The sequence below is a fragment of the Homarus americanus genome, unplaced genomic scaffold (genome assembly GCF_018991925.1).
Source record: "Homarus americanus isolate GMGI-L3 unplaced genomic scaffold, GMGI_Hamer_2.0 scaffold41626, whole genome shotgun sequence".
Lineage (NCBI taxonomy): Eukaryota > Metazoa > Arthropoda > Malacostraca > Decapoda > Nephropidae > Homarus > Homarus americanus.
In genome coordinates, this window is record NW_024711250.1 from 434,459 (window position 1) to 453,366 (window position 18,908).

Consider the following 18,908-nt stretch of genomic DNA (forward strand, 5'->3'; position numbering starts at 1 on the left):
TCTTACAGATTCTCTCGCCCCCTCCACCCCCTTTCCCTCATCCCACCCCTCCCCGCCGAATCCTGCATCCAACCCAAGTGATTTCACGCTTCCCTTCCGGTTCCATAAAGATTTGTGGTGTGTCCTACTGCTGCTACTGCTGCTACGACTACTGCTATTTCTCGCGCAACCAACAGTAGTGCGCCGCGCGGACTAGACCAGACTATCGACAACAACACACTCGGCCACCAGTTCCACCCCCTCACACCCACACCACATCACACCCTCACACTTTCTCCTCATTATCCTTCACGTAAACAATTATCATTCCTTCCTTTTTCTCACATATTTCACTCCCTTCACTTCCTTCTCTTCTCCTGTTGCCTTTAACTTCCTCGTCCGGGGAGCAGGAAGGAGGAGGCCTTCCTTACCCGCTGGTGAGATGTGTCTACCTTGCTTACATCTTCCTCTTTTTTCCTCTTCCTCTTATTCCTCCTCTTCCTTTTCTTCTTCCCTTTTCTTCATAGCTAGTTGCTCTCCTCCCAATGTTTCTTCTTCCTCCTCTTCCTCTTTTATCTCCATGTCTTTATGCTCTTTCCTCCTCCTCCTCCTCCTCCTTCTCTTTCTTCCTCTTCCTGCCTCCTCTTCTTCCTGAACTCATCTAGTTGATCTCATCTCTTCCTCCATTTTTATCCTCGTAATAGTGTTATTCTTCCTTCGTGTGTCTCTCGTTTTTTCTTCTTCTGGGTTTAATCTCCCAATCTTACCTGTTTCACTTTCTCTTCATTCGCGAGTCAATTTTCCTTTCTCTTGCCTCACCTTTCTTGATTCACCACCAGCGTCTAATCGTCTCGTAACCTCCCCCCTCCCCGTCTCTCTTCCTCCCCCCCCCGTCTCTCTTCCTTCCCCCAGAGTCTCTTCCTTCCCCAAGTCTCTTCCCTCCCCCGATTCTCTCTTCACTCCCCGAGTCTCTTCCTCCCCCGATTCTCTCTTCCTTCCCCGAGTCTCTCTTCCTCCCCGTCTCTTCCCTTCCCCCAAGTCTCCTCTTCCTCCCCCGATTCTCTCTTCCTTCCCCAGAGTCTCTCTTCCTCCCAAGTCTCTCTTCCTCCCCGTACTCTTCCTTCCCCCAAGTCTCTCTTCCTCCCCCCGATTCTCTCTTCCTCCCCCCGATTCTCTCTTCATTTACTGCAAGAGTGGAAGGTCTCTTTAGGTTCTGGGAGATTACTGTGAGGAACCTGGCTAATAGTCCTGTGGTTCTTCTTCTTCTTCTCCTTCTTCTTCTCCTCCTTCTTCTTCTTCTTCTTCTTCTTCTTCTTCTTCTTCTTCTTCTTCGTTAGCGTCGTCATCCTCAACAGGTCAAACGATAGGGCCAAGGGAAGTAACAAGGAGGAGGAGGAGGAGAATGGGGGTTAGGGGGAGTAGGAGGAGGAGGGTTAGGAGGAGGAAGTGGAGGATGAAGGGGGTAGGAAGAAGAGGAGGAGGAGGAGGAGGGTTAGGAAGAAGAAGAGGAGGAGGGATAGGAGAAAGAGGAGGGGTAGGAAGAGGGACACATCCTACCAGTCGACTCAATCTTCCAGCAGGCTGTCGCGCGTCGCCGTCTTGGAGTTATTACTTGAGCTTCAGCAGATGTCACCCTCCGAATGCCATATTATGATAATGGTGCGCCCTTATTTTTCTTTGGGGGGGGGAGTGTGATCCTGGTGCCGGCAGTTGATGGTGTGACGTGATGGTAGGGTGGTGACGTGTGACGGAGGGATGGCAGCATGTGACGGAGGAATAGTGTCGTGTGACGGTGGACTGGTGACGTGTGACGGTGGAATGGTGACATTTGGCGGTGGAATAAATTTCGACGCGATTTGTTGGCTGTTGGGTCAAGCTGGTGAGGTTGTTCTGGTGTGGTGATAAGGGCATGTTTACTGTACTGATTGGTGGCTTTGGTGTGTGTGTGTGTGTGTGTGTGTGTGTGTGTGTGTGTGTGTGTGTGTGTGTGTGTGTGAGACAGCTAATCAGCCTCATGTGTAATTCGTAAGCTGGCTGACAGAAGAAACCCCAAAATATAGCTGGCAGCCTCGATTCTCCAAGATGGTACTCTCTCTCTCTCTCTCTCTCTCTCTCTCTCTCTCTCTCTCTCTCTCTCTCTCTCTCTCTCTCTCTCTCTCTCTCTCTCTCTCTCTCTCTCTCTCTCTCTCTCTCTCTCTCTCTCTCTCTCTCTCTCTCTCTCTCTCTCTCTCTCTCTCTCTCTCTCTCTCTCTCCCTCTCCTTTTCGCACACACACACACACACACACACACAGCAGGGAGGGGGAGGTCCAGCAAAGACCCTGGGCTCCATCTTCTTACACCTGTCAGATTTATTGCTGACACTATGCGCCGCGCTGACCACTCCCATGCTGCCCACACTGAGAACATTTACAGGGTTAATTTGGCATCATAGAAAATTGTGTCTTTCTCACTCACTCGTTCAACATATCGCATCTGAGCAGTTATTATTTGTCTTCTCAATCACCATTACTTTCTTTGTTTCTCTTGTCCTTCTCCCACGTGTCTTCCCCTTCTTCGTGAATTGCCCTTATCGTTCCTCACCTCCAGCTGCCCTCACACCCCCCTCGTGAGACCCGGATCACCTCGCTGCGGTTTGATAAATAATATCCAATAATTTTCTCGAGATAGATCTTCCCTGCGTTTTCTTTCTTCTTTCTTTCTTTCTTTCCTGAAGTGTTCGTGTACATCAGAGGTCTCCATATCATTTACATACTTGTATGTAGAGTGAGGAGCGAAGAGACGTAGAGCGAGGGGCGACATGATCGAGGTGTATAAATGGAAGTCAGGGTTAAACAAATGTAATATAACAAAGGTACTCAAACTATCCAACCAGGAGCGAACTCGTAACAATGGTTTTAAATTAGACAAATTTAGATTTAGGCGTGAGATAGGTAAACATTGGTTTGGGAATAGAGTAGTGGATGAGTGGAACAAGTTACCAAACATCATTATTGACTCGAATACGCTGGATAGCTTCAACCTTAGGTTGGATGGATATATGAGCCATAGGGGTTGGGTGTAAATGGGACTGCCCAGTATGGGTCAATAGGCCCGCTGCAGTTTCCTCCATTCTTATGTTCTGTGTTTGCTATATGCTCTTTTTACCCACAAGTTCATCGTGTGCGTGCGTACGTGCGCCTGCTGGTGAACATTATAATTTACGATGTCGTAAAGATGTAAGCTGAGGGAAGCTGTAGTCTTCAGGCATAAATGAAGAAGACTTTGGTCGGCGGCGGCAGTGTTGTGATGAGTGTGTCCTTCACCTCTACCTTGATAGTGTCAAAGTTACTGATACTACTTGAGCTGTACGAGACACATTCTTGGTGGTGAGAAGTAATATTTGAGTTGTATGTTGACAGTGTTAAGTTAAGAAAAGAGTTACACTTATAGTGAATGTGCTCAAGGGTGAAGTATGGGGAGACCACTTGAGGGCCTGGGTGGACGGTCTTACAAGTGAGGACCTCTTCACCTTACCATTGGTCCTCCAAACCTTTTCTTCGAGTACAAGCTTTCGCTCCCTCCATTCATCAATATATGACGTAACATCTTGAGAGTACTGCCGGCGCCGGAACACTACCGCTTGCTCGGCGCAGTGAGGTGCGCAGTCTTGCTATACTACCGGTTTGTTCAGTCTGTGTCCTAGATTTTGGTTGCAGGACCCCCACCCCTTCACCACCCACCCAGCTCCCCGTGTCTTAGCCGTCAGTGTGCTACGCGCCTCTTCTCTACTCCTTTACTCCTCCATCTTTCTCTCCTCTCCTTCCCCTTCTACCTCTAATATCCTGGACCTTGTGTAAATAGGGTGGTTAAATAGGCGTAAAACTGAGGGATTGAATAGGACCCCGAGTAAAAATGACTTTTTTATAGTTGTGATGACAGTTGGTGTTGATTACTCCCAATTTAGTGTGGCTGTTGTGGTGGCTCGGGGGGATAGGTAATTGTTTTGGTGGGGGAAGGAGAGACAAGACCATATGTTACAGGGCTGCCATATGCAGTAATAGTTAAGGAGGTATAGTGAGGATGTGGTGTGATGGTGAGGTGGCAGAAGGGGTGTTGAAGGAGACTGTGTATGTGTGTTGAGGGAAGTGTAGTGGTGTTGGAGAGTGTGTTTGTGTTCTGGGGAGAGGTGTAGTGGTGCTGAAAACAATGTGTGTATGTTGTGGTAAGGAAAGGTGGGAGGTGTTGCGATGTGGGTGTATTGCAGAGTTCGGGTGTTGTGTTCGAGGGTGTTGGGGGATGAGGGTCGTTCGTACGAGTTTTCAAACGGGACAAAAAGAATGAAGAACAATGCAAGACTGTTATTTGGAGTTGATTTCTGGATGGGGGGGGGAGGGTGAGGGTGGGTTGGTCATGGTAGTGGGTTTAGGGGGTGAGGGTGGGTTGGGATGGTCGGGGATGGAGGAGGTGAGGGGTGGAGGGGGTCGGGGTTGGTTGTGATAGTCATGGGCAGGGATCAGGGCGGGTCTCCTCTTTAGTATGCATATTAAAGTGACCATAAGTTAGCTGAACCACTACCGCTAAGGGAAGCTGGCCGGGGTAGCAGGCATGGGTGTACTGTGTTATCTGGTAGTGTAGGTGTAGTGTAAGTGTTTGTGGGTCTAGGTGTAGTGTAAGTGTTGGTGGGTGTAGGTGATAGGGGTGTTTGTGTTGTACTTGTGTCGTGTGTAGTGTATCCTTGCTTATAGAGTGAGTGTACAGCAGAGTGGTTGTACACACACGAGAAAGTCAAACAGATTCACTATATTATTTCCATACCTTTGAGTCATTAACATACGGTGTCCCTCTTCTGGTGCTGTGGTGATCAAGACCTGTATTACTGTCGTGTGCGTGAACATGGCCGTGCGTGGAAGGCTGTGTAGAGTAAACAGAGCATAAAAAATAACTTAGCCCCGATATCCATAATCAGCCATTGATTCCGCTTCAATATTTTACATGGGCTTTAGGATGGTCTGCCAGCTGTCTGAACACCACGTCTACTAACTGTACAGCCTCGTATACACACACACACACACACACACACACATACATACATAAACATGGATGCATGATGTCCGAGGGCCGGGGTACATGTCAGGCGACTCTGGCCTGGGGGTGGGTGGGAGGGTGAATATATCGGCCAGGCTCGGAGTGTGTTCAGGCCGGAGACAATTTATGTACCGCCAGGATTAATACCCAGTCTGGTAGCCAGCAGTGGGGTGGGAGGGCGAAGGCGAACGTGGATAGGCCCCTGGCTAGTGTTAGTTGGTGGAAGAGTGTAGGGGTGTCGTGTGGGAGGGGGGAGGTGTCAGGGTGTAGTAGGGTGAGAATCAGGGTGTTGTGGGAGGGTGGGGACTAAAGGTGTGTTGAGTGGGGGGGAGGGGGAGGGGGTTGTGAGAGTCAGGAAGCAGGTTAAGGTGTTACCGTCTTGAGTGAGAAGTTAAGATGACGTTTAATAACAAATATAATTAACGAAACACCCCCCCCCCCACTGCGGTAATAATAGCAATAACAGGTTAAGATACACGTTATTTTCTAGTTACGGTCATGTCTCATTCAAGAATCATTTGGCTGTATACAAGATTGTGACGCGGTTTGGTTGGGTCAGCGTAATGAAGATAAATAACTGTACTTATCCCCGAAACCCTTTACCATATAGAGGCAAACCTTCCTCCTTGTTATTTCTTTAAGAGAGTTGGACATATCTTTTTTAGAGTGGACGACGGAGGTAATATTTGCTGCAATTTATTTATTTATTTATTTATTTATTTATTTATTTTTACGATTGGTTAAAGTTGAAGGGGCTGAACCACCATACTGACGGATCGATTGTAAAGAGGCATGTGTTAGGAGATGGTGGTGGTGGTGGTGGTGGTGGTGGTGGTGGTCCAGTTTTAAAGGAGTGATATTCTTGTAAGAGGGGAAGAAGGAGGTTCCCCCCACCCCCTATCCCATCCCCTCTCTATCCTACCCTATTCCACTCACTCCATCCCACCCCAGCCCTCATCCCGCCCATCCTATCCCATTCTACCCTATCCCACCCCCTATCCCTATCACCCTATGGTCCGAGTGTACATAAGTTTAGAAGGGATTTGTATTGCTGTGTTAATTGGTGATAGATTTTCTGGCTGTCACAGTATGCTTGTAGAAATTGGTCGTCTACTGTACTAAGTTTCCAGGGAGAGGAGCAAGACCCCCAACACCATCGTCCTTGCCTCCTCCCTCCCCAACACACCCCATCCCGCAAGACCCCCTCCCGCAAGACCCCCTCCCCAACACACCCCCACCCGCAAGACCCCTCCCCAACACACCCCATCCCGCAGAACCCTCCCCCCACACACACACACACACCACCAACACTCCCCCCTCCCCCACACCCTGTAACCCCTCCCCACCCCTCAACCTCCGATCAACACCAAGTGGAGAAAAGTGAATTTAAACAAAAAAAATTGTATCCAGATTCCCAGAACAGTTGTTTGTTTTTTAAAGGGATAATATATTGCATTTACTGTGTGTGTGTGTGTGTGTGTGTGTGTGTGTGTGTGTGTGTGTGTGTGTGTGTGTGAGGTTAAACAGAACATGTACGTCATTAAGGTAGGTTTTAATTGGACGTTTTGTTCATAGTATTTAATGATATATTTAGTAAGGTGTTGACCGGCCTATGTTTCTTACCTCGTTAAATGAAATCGGTATTTGTTAAGAGTGTTGAAGGTGTGTAGGGGGTGTGTTGAGGCAAGTGTGTTGAAGGAGTGTGTGTTGTAGGGGGTGTGTTGAGGAGATGGCAGTGTGTTGAAGGAGTGTGTTGTAGGGGGTGTGTTGAGGGAGATGGCAGAGTGTGTTGAAGGAGTGTGTGTTGTGGGGGTGTGCAGGAGATATGCAGAGTGTGTTGAAGGAGTGTGTTGTTGGGGGGGGTGTGTTGAGGGAGATGGCAGAGTGTGTTGAAGGTGTGTTGTAGGGGGGTGTGTTGCGGGGAGATGGCAGAGTGTGTTGAAGGAGTGTGTTGTAGGGAGTGCGTTAAGGAGAGTGTATTGTAGAGAGTGTTTTGAGGGGAGATGGCAGATTGTGAGAGTGTTGAGGGGAATGTGTTGTAGAGAGTGTTGTAAGGAGTGTGTTGAAGGGAGAGAACAGATTGTGTGAGTGTGTTGAAGAAAGAGTGTGTTTGAAGGGAGTGCCTTGAGGGGAGAGTGTGTTAAGGGGAGTGTTGTAAAGAGTGTGTTGTAAGAAGTGCGTTGTAGGGAGTGTTTAGGGAGTGCGTTAAAGAGAGAGCATTGTAGGAAGTGCGTTAAGGAGAGTGCGTTGAGGGAGAGAACAGATTGTGTGAGAGTGTGGGGGTGGTAGAGAGTCACCGGTTTATCACGATATTTCCGCAGTTATCCCCTACAACCACGACCACAAGGCCCTTACTTCCTCCTCCTCTTCACGCTCGGCTCTCCTCCTCACGCTCGGCTCCTCCTCACGCTCGGATCTCCTCCTCACGCTCGGCTTCTCCTCTTCACGCTCGGCTCTCCTCCTCACGCTCGCTCTCCTCCTCACGCTCAGCTCCTCCTCACGCTCGCTCTCCTCCTCACGCTCAGCTCTCCTCCTCACGCTCAGCTCCTACGCTCGCTCTCCTCACGCTCGCTCTTCTCACGCTCAGCTCTCCTCCTCGCTCAGCTCTCCTCTTCACGCTCGCTCTCCCTCCTCACGCTCAGCTCTTCTCACGCTCGGCTCTCCATCTGACGTTCTGCTCCCCTCCTCACGGTCGGCTCTTAACTAACGCTCGACTCTCCTCCTCACGCTCGACTTTCCTCCTCAAGCTCGACTCCCCACCTCACGCTCGGCTTTTAAATCACGCTCGGCTCTCCTCACGCTCGGCTCTCAACTTAAACTTGATTGGAACTCGCCTATCGCTGCTTGTGAATGGATGGGCTACCATGCCGGCCGCTCCTAAGACTGTCTTTTCTAAATTGATCTTGGTGGTAGTGGAGGTGATGGTGGTGGTGATGGTTGTTGTGGTGATGGTGGTGGTGGTTGTTGTGGTGATGGTAGTGGTGGTGCTGGTTGTTGTGGTGATGGTAGTGGTGGTGGTGGTTGTGGTAGTGGTGGTTGTTGTGGTAGTGGTGGTTGTTGTGGTGGTGGTTGTGGTTGTAGTGGTGGTAGTAGTAATATTCCTTTCTTCGCTTATACATATTTCTCACACTTTTCTCACCGCTCTTGTCTCCACCATTCGTATTCAGAGGCGGTACAGGCAAGCCAGGGGGACGTGTGCTAAAGTGGTCCTCCCTACAGCCCCGCCTCGGAATAGGTTAGGTTAGGTTAGGTTAGGTTAGGTTAGGTTAGGTTAGGTTAGGTTAGGTTAGGTGCTAAAGTGGTCCTCTCTACAGCCCTGCATAGATTGATAAATAGGTAGATAGATAGTTTGGGGGATAGATAGATAGATAGTAGGGGAGATGGTGCCACGTTTGACCTTCTCACGATAACAGTGCCAACGACCCCCCCAAAAATTTCATTATCCCGGTAACGAGGTCGACGGGGGGGGGGGTAGTTAAGGCTATGAGGGTAAATTTCTGTAGGTATTTTGTTTTGGGGATAACTCTTGTATATTAATGTGATCGAGGATATTTTTATTTATTTATTTATTTATTTTATTGTTTATTTTTTTAGGTTTGGAAATTGTTTCAGCGGCATTCTGGAGTATTATTATTATCGATAGCGGCTAATACTATTTTTCATATTTTTCACATATACTTCACATATTTTTCACATTTTCACACATTTTTCACGTATTTTTCACTTTGCCACATATTTCATATTTTCACATATTTTTTTTAAATTTCACATTTTTTCACACTTCACATTTTTCTTTTATTTTCACTTACTTTTCACATTTTTTCACATATTTTTCACATTTTTACCATTCATGCCTGAGAGCGTTGAGGCCATTTTTCACAGTAATTGCACACACTGTTTATAATTGTAAAAAAAATAAATAAACTCATACGTTAACTCTCTCCACAAGTTATATTATTACTTGAAACATTTAATACCATTATTTACACATTTATTCATAAATTTTCAACACTGTTATAATATTTTGCCTTCAGGAAAGATAATTATTCGGTTAAAGTATAATATCCAAGTCATGTATATAATTCACGCATTGTTCGTGTTAAAGTGGGTATTGTTATAGTGTGGTAGTTAAAGGTCCTCAATGCCACATAGTTATATTCTCTTTAACGTTGTGGGGCGGTAGAGGAGAGGGGAGTGGGAGGTACACGTGAGCTACTGACAGTAATAACAGAGAGGGAACTATATGTTAACTGTGTGATAAGAGATAACAGGGGATGAGGGTAGGTTGGTGAGGGTAGGTTGGTGAGGGTAGGTTGGTGAGGGTAGGTTAGGTTGATGAGGGTAGGTTGGTGAGGGTAGGTTGGTGAGGGTAGGTTAGGTTGATGAGGGTAGGTTGGTGAGGGTGTGGGTTTATGGGAAGGTGTGTGGCGGGGGAAGGACATTCTATAGTGGAGGATTGAGGTGAGTGAAGGAGGTGAATGATGATTAAGTTTGACTAAAGGGAACTTGAGGAAGAGGAGGAGGGCGTGTGTTGGGACTGGACTGAACTGGACTGGACTAAACATTTTGGCGTCACTCTTATGGGAATTACAAATAATAATTCAGGCCTTGTATATTTATCTATCCAAAAGAAGAAAAATGGTCATTACACATTAAATCAAGATATACAGGAATGAAAAAAATGTGTAGTTGTTTATGACCTTTTTGATGAGCAGGAGGTAAGAGAGAGAGGTGTAGGTGTAGTGTCTTGGGTGTAGAGTGTAGTCCAGGAGAAGAAAGGGCTAGGTGGTGGCTGGGATATCAGGTGTAGCGAGGTGTATCAGGAGGAGAGTCACCTTAATGACACCTGGGAGGGCTACCATGCACCACCTGTTATGGATTTTGAAAAAAAAAATAATAATTATGGATGAGAAGCGTAGATGAGAGATGAGACCAAGATGATGATGCTGTGAAGAAAATGAAGATGAGAAAATGAGAGGAAGATGATGTGTTGTGATAATGACAGTTTAGATAATAGACGGGCGCACTGTGTAAAGGTACATTGATGGTGACAGGTCATGTGCCCTCTTTTGTGAAATCAGATATCGACTGTAGTGTAGGAAACGCTAATACACTCAGTACACACACACACAAAACGAGTTACTCGACATACACTCAGAGGTTTACCATCATGTGATTCAACACTCTTTTGACATATTGATTGCACTCTATTGAGACACTCGTGACTGAAGTGAAACCCACAAAAGACTGATATGAGACACTCAGTTCATACTCTTCAGCTGACACTCAACACACTCACAAGAAAACTGAGACACTCAACACATATAGCTTACTCTTGTGACGCACCCGACACACACGCACACACTTTAGGATGACACTCAAAACACACTCCAATAACACACTGAAGGAAGACACTCAACACAAAAACATCAATGACACACTCTCAACACACACACTCCAATAACACACTCAACACTATTTATTTTATCAGTGAATTTTATCGTGTCATTCAGCTCTCCATTCATGACGAGGAAAAAAGGTCTCGTTGGATTGTTATATTTGTGTGTGTTGTTGAAAGCATTGTGGGTGTCAGATGGCTTCGCTGTGTCATCCCTAGTGTCAGATGGCTTCGCTGTGTCACCCCTAGTGTCAGATGGCCCTTCGTGTCAGATGGCCCTTCGTGTCAGATGGCCTCGCAGTGTCAGTTGGCCTCGCAGTGTCAGAGAAGGGAGACGTGTGTGTTTGTAAGTCTTTTCTTTTATTTGGAATACAGTATTGTTATTATTATTACAGTATTGTTATTATTATTTTATTTTATTTGTATGTGTGGGGGAAGGAGGTCATAATTTGTTTGTTAATTTGTAAGTAATAATAGAGAGTAAGAGACATTACATTACTGTATCGTACACAAGCTGCTTTTTTTTCCCTCTCTCTCTCAATTAAAATCAACGATTACTTTCCTCAATTCACTGTTTACCCTCAACTCTTCGTTATATATAATATTACAAAATATAGTTTGACCCATAATAAAACTTCCATTATAAAAAACATGTTGTCCAAACGCTACCTGAAATATTTTTTTTCTGTACGTGGAAATGCAAATACAAAATAACAACAGTTTTTTTTATTATTATTTATTTTTTTATTACCAGTATTAGTGAGGTTTACTTGGAAGTCCAGGTTATATAATAGTTGTTAAAATAGTACAACCCTCCGCTGATGTGATTATAACCTTGTGTTGTGGCCTCATGTGTGTGTATTTACAACATTAATTTACACACACACACACACACACACACAAAACAACAACAATTTATAACATTTATTTGATCGAGTCCCAAGAAAAATATTGTTTAATAACTGAGAGATTTATCGTAAGGGTTTCCAAGGATGGGGGATGAGGGGGAGGTGGTGAGGGACGGTGTGAGAGAGGTGGTGAGGGACGGTGGAGAGGTGGGTGAGGGACGGTGGAGAGAGGTGGTGAGGGACGGTGTGAGAGAGGGGGTGAGGGACGGTGTGAGGGACAGTGTGGAGAGAGGTGAGACGGTGGAGAGAGGTGGTGGAGGGACGAGGTGAGAGACGGTGTGAGAGAGGTGAGGGGGACGGTGTGGGAGAGGTGCTGAGGGACAGGAGAGAGGTGAGGACGGTGTGAGAGGAGGTGGTGAGGGACGGTGGAGAGACGGTGGAGAGAGGTGAGGGACGGTGGAGAGGTGCTGAGGGACAGTGGAGAGAGGTGGAGGAGCGGGAGAGAGGTGAAGGACGGTGTGAGAGAGGTGGTGAGGACGGTGTGTGAGGGACGGGTGAGAGGTGAGGGACGGTATGTGGCAGGTTTCACGTGGTGTGGCTGTACATGAGGACTGGCTCTGCCAACACCAATTAGAGCGTATTTAGCCACCTAGGTCCGCGTCCACTGTGGGCGTGATTCTGGTGGTGGACGATAGTGGATGGTGGTAGTGTGGGTGGTGGTAGCGGTGTTGGCAGCGGTAGTGTGGGTGGCAGCAGTGTGTGGGTGGCAGCAGTGTGAGTAGTGGGCAGTAGTGTGGGTGGTGGCAGCGGTACTGTGGGTGGTGTGGGTAGGGGTGGGCAGTGTGGGGGCAGCGAGTGTGGGTGGTGTGGTAGTGTGTGGGTAGTGGCAGTGGTGTGGGTAGTGGCAGCGGTGGGTAGTGGCAGGCGGTGTGGTGGTGGCAGCGTGGCAGTGTGGGTGGGGTGGCAGTGGTAGTGTGGTGGTGGCAGTGGTACTGTGGCAGCGGTACTGTGGGTGGTGGGCAGTGGTAGTGTGGGTAGTGGCAGTGGTAGTGTGTGGGTAGGGCAGCGGGTGGGTGGCAGCGGTAGTGTGGGTGGCAGTGGTAGTGTGGGGGATGGTTCTTTGTCCTGAAGGTGGGCGCTGCTGTCACCACCGGGGGCAATTTGTTGTTTTATTTTTGGTGAGAATAGAATGTGCTCAGGTTAGTGGTGTGTGGATGGCGTGTGGATGGTTGGCCTGGCTCTATGGGAGGTGGATGTGTTGGCGGATACATGAAGGCTGGGATTGGATTATGGATAAGTTCTTTTAGGGCGTGTGTATTAGAGCCTGTAGATCGTGTGGATAAGGGCCTGTAGATCGTGTGGATAAGGGCCTGTAGGTCGTGTGGATAAGGTCCTATACGTAGTGTAGATAGACGGACTTGAGGGCTAGAAAGTGATAAGGTTTAGGAAGCTGGAGGTGTGTGTGTGTGTGTGTGTGTGTGTGTGTGTGTGTGTGTGTGTGTGTGTGTGTGTGTGTGTGTGTGTGTGTGTGTGTGTGTGTGTGTGTGTGTGTGTGTGTGTGTGTGTGTGTGTGTGTGTGTGTGTGTGTGTGTGTGTGTGTGTGTGTGTGTGAAACTGGTAGTATGAAAGAATAATATTGGATAACTTGACTAAACTGGCTGTTTGAGCACGATAAATAAACTCTCTCATCGTCCCCTGTGATGTCTCTATATCTTTTAGTTCATCTTTTATCGATGAAGACGAAGAGCTTTTTCGTCACCTTAATGTGTAGTTGTTGCTTGTTAGTTGTGGTTGGTTTGGTGGGTTGCTGGTTTGTGGTTGGTGGATGGTTGTTGGTGGGGGATATGGTTGTGGTTGTTGTTTGGTTGGGGTTGTTGTGATATGGTTGTGGTTGTTGGGTTTTGGGTTGTTGGTGATATGGTTGTGGTTGTTGTTTGCTATGGTTGTTGGTGATATGGTTGTGGTTGGTGGGATGGTTATGGTTGTTGGTGGGATATGGTTGTGGTTGGGGGTTGTGGTTGTGGTTGGTGGGATGGTTGTCTTCCTCTTTTCATCTTTTTATTTGTTTTCTCCGTTTTTATTTTTTTTTATTTATTTTTTGTCTTCGTCAGTGTTATGGTCGTGTGAAGGCGCCACCGTCCCTGACCTGATCTGGGCAGCTTGTCGACCATTCTTCTCCTTGAGTCTGATATTTCACCCTGACTGTTGGGAGGGTTAAAAATAAGACATTAATCGTGGGGTGTGAGGGCAGGGGTGATTGGGGGGTGGAGGGGTGTGGGGGTGGAGGGTGTGTGTGTAGGGGGGTTGGGTGAGGGTGTGTGTGGGCGTGGGTGGGGGTGTGTGTGTGTGTAGGGGGTTGGGTGAGGGTGTGGGCGTGGGTGTGTGTGTGGGGGGGGGTGTGTGGGAGTGGGTGGAGGGTGTGTGTGAGGGTGGAGGGTGTGTGTGTGTGTGTGTGTGTAGGGGTTGGGTGAGGGGTGTGGGAGTGGGTGGAGGGTGTGTGTGTGTATAGGGGGTGTAAGAAGTGTAGGGTCAGAAAGATAAATACACAGGTTTTTAAGGGTGATAGGTAATGGTTGACACATGATGCATTATTCACCATTACGGGAGGTACAGGACTAACTTGGATAGCATTAGTGTATATAGTGAGTATGGTGCAGGTTTTGTGGTGTAGGTGTGAGTGTGGTGCAGGTGTGAGGATGGTAGGGGTGAGTATGGTGCAGGTGTGAGGATGGTGTAGGTGTGAGTATGGTGCAGGTGTGAGGATGGTGTAGGTGTGAGTATGGTGCAGGTGTTGTGGTGCAGGTGTGAGGATGGTGCAGGTGTTGTGGTGTAGGTGTGAGTATGGTGCAGGTGTGAGGATGTGCAGGTGTGAGTGGGTCATCGTACTGGGCTGCTGAGGAAGACTTCATAAAATTATAGCCAGAATGGTATTTGATGACGTGTGAGGACAGAGACGATCAGCGAACGATTATGACGAAATAAATCACATATAATCCTTATTAATTTGAGAGCGAACGCGATGGGATTAGTATGTGATTACTGAGTATGATTATTTAATGAGCAGTTTATTACTAAGTGTCCCAAGCTGTAGTCAAATGATAGTCGATGTTGTTGTTGTTGTTACCAGTCGACAGGTTGGTGTGGGTCGAGGATGAAGCCATTAGCATCCAGTACAGTTAGACACCAGTTTGTACTGGTTTATTTAGGTCACGTGTGTGTGTGTGTGTGTGTGTGTGTGACCTGAGGTATAGTGGGGTCTGTATTGCAGGGGGAAGTAGAGGAAGGTGGGATATGAATATTGCAATGGAGGGTGTCTGTATAGCACGTGAGGTGTCTGTATAGCACATAGCACGTGAGGGTGTCTGTATAGCACGTGAGGGGTTCGTAACAAAGCACGAGGGTTCTGTATAACACGTGAGGGTGTCTGTATACAATGAGTTATATAATGAGGGTGTCTGTATAGCAATGAGGGTGTCTGTATAGCAATGAGGGTGTCTGTATAGCACGAGGGTGTCTATAGCACGTGAGTGTCTGTATAGCACGAGGGTGTCTGTATAGCACGTGAGGGTGTCTGTATAGCACGTGAGGGTGTATGTTGCAAGGGAGAGTGCCTATAGGGAAGTATGATGTCTGGAGGGAGAGGTCAGTTACGAGAGGGCGGGACTAATGCCCCCAGGTGTGGCTCCACACGCCTCGACGCTCACAGGTGGTAGACACCTGGATGACAGATGGTCCGCTCAGAGGGGGAAGATGGTGGAGTGGGAGGGGAGAGAAGGGAGGTGAGGGGGGGGGGTGCATGTAGGAGAAGAGGGTGAGGAGGAACTGCTGGTGGAGGATGAGAAGAAGTGATGAGGCGAGGAAGAAGAATGATGACGATATGGTCGACCGCCACACACACACACACACACACACACACACACACACACACACAGGGACGGATGAAGGAGGGTAGCATCCACCCTCCCCCCCTCCCTTCCCTCTCCCATTCTTTATCACCATCTCTTTCATACATTCAATTCGACAGACACTTTTAATACTTTTCCTTAAAAAATGTATAAAAGAAGATGTTCTGTGTCGGCGGAGGAACACCTGAGTCTTTTCTCTCTCCCTCGTCTCGTTTTCTTTGACGTCTGGCTGCCTTAGGCTCGTAAATATAGGCCTAATGTAATTTTAGAGTGAGTGTAAGGCCGCAAGAATCACGTCGTATTTTTTCTTTGTGATATTATTGTTTTTTATGGCGGCTGGATCCCTCGTGGGTGTTAGCTCTCTCTCAAAACTCACTAACGGGGAGACAAATTGAATTCCTAGTGTAACCTGAACCTACAACTCAATATCATAACCTTCTTCGGCTAAGTTTAACTCACCTGAACTCGATCTTAATTAAATCAGGTGTGCGAGCAGCTCACTTAAGAGAGAAGCTTGAGGGATCACAACAGTAAACACGTCTTATACTGGTTATTCCTGTTCTCGTCCGGAGTAATTTTATATAGCCTCGTGACCTGTTAACGGAGATGACCTGTTAACGGAGATTACCTTGTTCATGGGGATTATCTTGTTGATATGTGTGTGTGTGTGTGTGTGTGTGTGTGTGTGTGTGTGTGTGTGTGTGTGTGTGTGTGTGTGTGTGTGTGTGTGTGTGCCAGCCATCATAAGCTCTGTAGTCAGGAGTGTCAGCATCTGGTCTTTTAAACATCATCAGCGTTCATATGTAAAGTATTATTGATTTTTTTGGTAAACACTAAACTTTTTTTTTTCAACGACTAATATTTTTCAGCGGATTAATTTTTTTAATATAAATATTGGCTAATGGATTTATTATGTTACTTCACACCTACAGTTCCTCTGTCTCTCACATACACATCGTTCGTACATACATACATACATACATACATACACATACATACATACATACATACATACATACATACATACATACATACATTCATTCATTCATTACCTTGGACGCCACCCCAGCCACTCGCCCCATCTACACCTCCACCCCCCGAACCTTATTTACCTGTGACCTAGAGTACCAGCAGGTAACCAGGGAGCTGAGGGGTCACTACTGGTGAGGTGCCTCTCCTTGTGTCTTCCTACCTCTCCCTTGGCTCTTCCAGGTTCCCTCCTCTATGCTCATTCCTCCTTACCTCCGCATCTTCCTCTCCCATCATTAGTCCGACACAACACCCTGGACACACGCACACATGTTTAAGTCATGGTGAGATGTCAAAGCCATCTCACTCGTTCGCACTTGTTTGAACTAACTGTTGTTCCATCGCTGATACCTTTGATGCAGCTGAGTGAGATGTCGGGTAATCCCACGGCTTTGATACAGTCGTAGATTGGTTGATAGTTGTAATCGTCACAGTTGTCCAGTATTGCACTTGTAGTTATCTCAGCTTGTAAGTTACACAAGACACACGTGTAGTTTTCTGTTCACTCGTTGTTCCTTGGTTTAATTTAAACATACGTGGTAATTTTTTAGTTATATTGGGGTAGTAATGTCGGTACAATGATTTGGTATTGTCAGACTAATGAACATCAGCTGAGAGATGTAGAGCCCAAAGAGGTTGTCTCGGGACACGTCTTTGGGGTATCGTGTCGGGTTATGAACTGGTGGTTGAAGGTAACCTCACTTCAAGAGGCCATTAACGAAACAGCTGAAACACACACACAGAGGGTTGGGTGTGAAAGTTGATGGCTGTCAAGTCAAGATGGTGTGATATAAACAAATGCTTAGATGATCATTACTCTGGGTGATAGAATGAATATAATGAATATGTTATTAACCCATATTTACTGTATATAATACTGCTGTCTATATGTGACAGGCTAATACACACACAAAAACACACACACCACACACACACACACACACACACACACAACACACACACACACACACACACACACACACAACACAACACACACACACACACACACACAACACACACACACACACACACACACACACACACACACACACACACACACACACACACACACACACACACACATCACCAGGTGTTATGTTCTGCCGCCTGTATAGATGAAGCTCACAACCTCCGACTCTCCTCTTAGACAGACAGATAGACAGACATAGATAGATAGATAGATAGATAGATAGATAGATAGATAAATAGATAGATAGATAGATAGATAGATAGATAGATAGATAGATAGATAGATAGATAGATAGATAGATACGCCCTTAAACAAAGCAGTAAGGAGGATGAAGGAAACATGTGGTGAGTAACATTAGAGACTACAGATGGTGGGCGGTAACTGCAGTAGAGCCCCGTGACAAATATAACAGGAGGGTGGAGTGGACATGCTTCTCTGGGGGGGACTCTCCTACCTGGGGCCACGGCGTAAAGGACCTACCTGCTGGTGGTGATGGTAAGAGCGACCTGAAGAACGAATTAGAAGGATAATGTATACTGCAGGTGACTTTTTTTCCTTCATATGTAAATTTAATTATGGTATTTTATGTATTTTAAATTAGAATAAAAAATATGGATTGTAAATAAAAACTCAATAAGGCTGTGCGTTTAAAAGAGCTACGATTTGTATTATATGTTGTTGAAAGCATTATTATAAGTCTCGGGGTATTAATGAATTATGATGGTGATATTTTTAAGGTGTAAAATCCGCCTTACTTCCCCGAGTTGTACATTACCAGCTGGTGTAGGTAAATTACCCAGTAAGGGTGGAGGCGAGGCGAGGCGAGGCGAGGCGAGGCGAGGCGAGGCGAGGCGAGGCGAGGCGAGGGAAGGGAAGGGAAGGGGAGGCGAGGAGAGGGAAGTGATGACAGGCGCTATGGGAAACCTGGTAGTCTTATCTCGGTCAATTCGTATAAACAGAGTGTAAGAAATTCCCTTCCTCTTAATAGAAATAGATGAAATATTAATGGCAGCGTTTATTCTGGTCTACATTAGATTTTTTTCTTTTAATGAGAGTGTAGGAAGGGAAGGAGTAAAAGACGGGAGGGTAAAAGTGTGTGTGTGTGTAATAGTAATAATATTAACAAACGGTTTATTAATAGAGTTGCACCCGGTGGCTGAAAATAGACAAACTAACATGTGAATTAGACATAATGATATGCGTTCAATGCTATTCTTATATCTATCAGTGCGGGCTCTTATGGGCTGAATTTTGTTGTAGTGGCGGACTGCGCGAGGTGGGCGGGGGACTGCCGGTGGCAGGAGGTGGCGATGACGAGGATGGTGCAGTAGTCCACTGCCAAACCTTGCTAGTGCGTGGTGGTGGAGGTCACTGAGGGATGGCATTTCCAGGGTGGAGAGAGCGTTGGTGTAGCCCGAGTAGTCTGCGCCGAGCATGATTCTGCAGGCCCTTTTCTGTACCTTCTCTAGCTGACGTTGTGTGTGTGTAATAATAATAGTAACAATAATAATAATAATAATAATAATAATAATAATAATAATAATAATAATAATTAACGGTTTATTGAAAAGTTCTGAAAAAGTTCTGCATCCCGAAGGCTGAAAATATACATTGAACATAAATGACTTATTACATACAGTACATTGACATGGTGGTGTGTGTGTGTGTGTGTGTGTGTGTGTGTGTGTGTGTGTGTGTGTGTGTGTGTGTGTG

General features: G+C 46.6%; 1 protein-coding gene across 11 annotated transcripts in view; it reads left to right on the forward strand.

Moving 5' to 3' along the window:
• Positions 1–18,908, forward strand: part of LOC121862231 (BTB/POZ domain-containing protein 10-like) — a 156,030-nt gene that overhangs the window by 62,700 nt on the left and 74,422 nt on the right. The window lies entirely within an intron of this gene.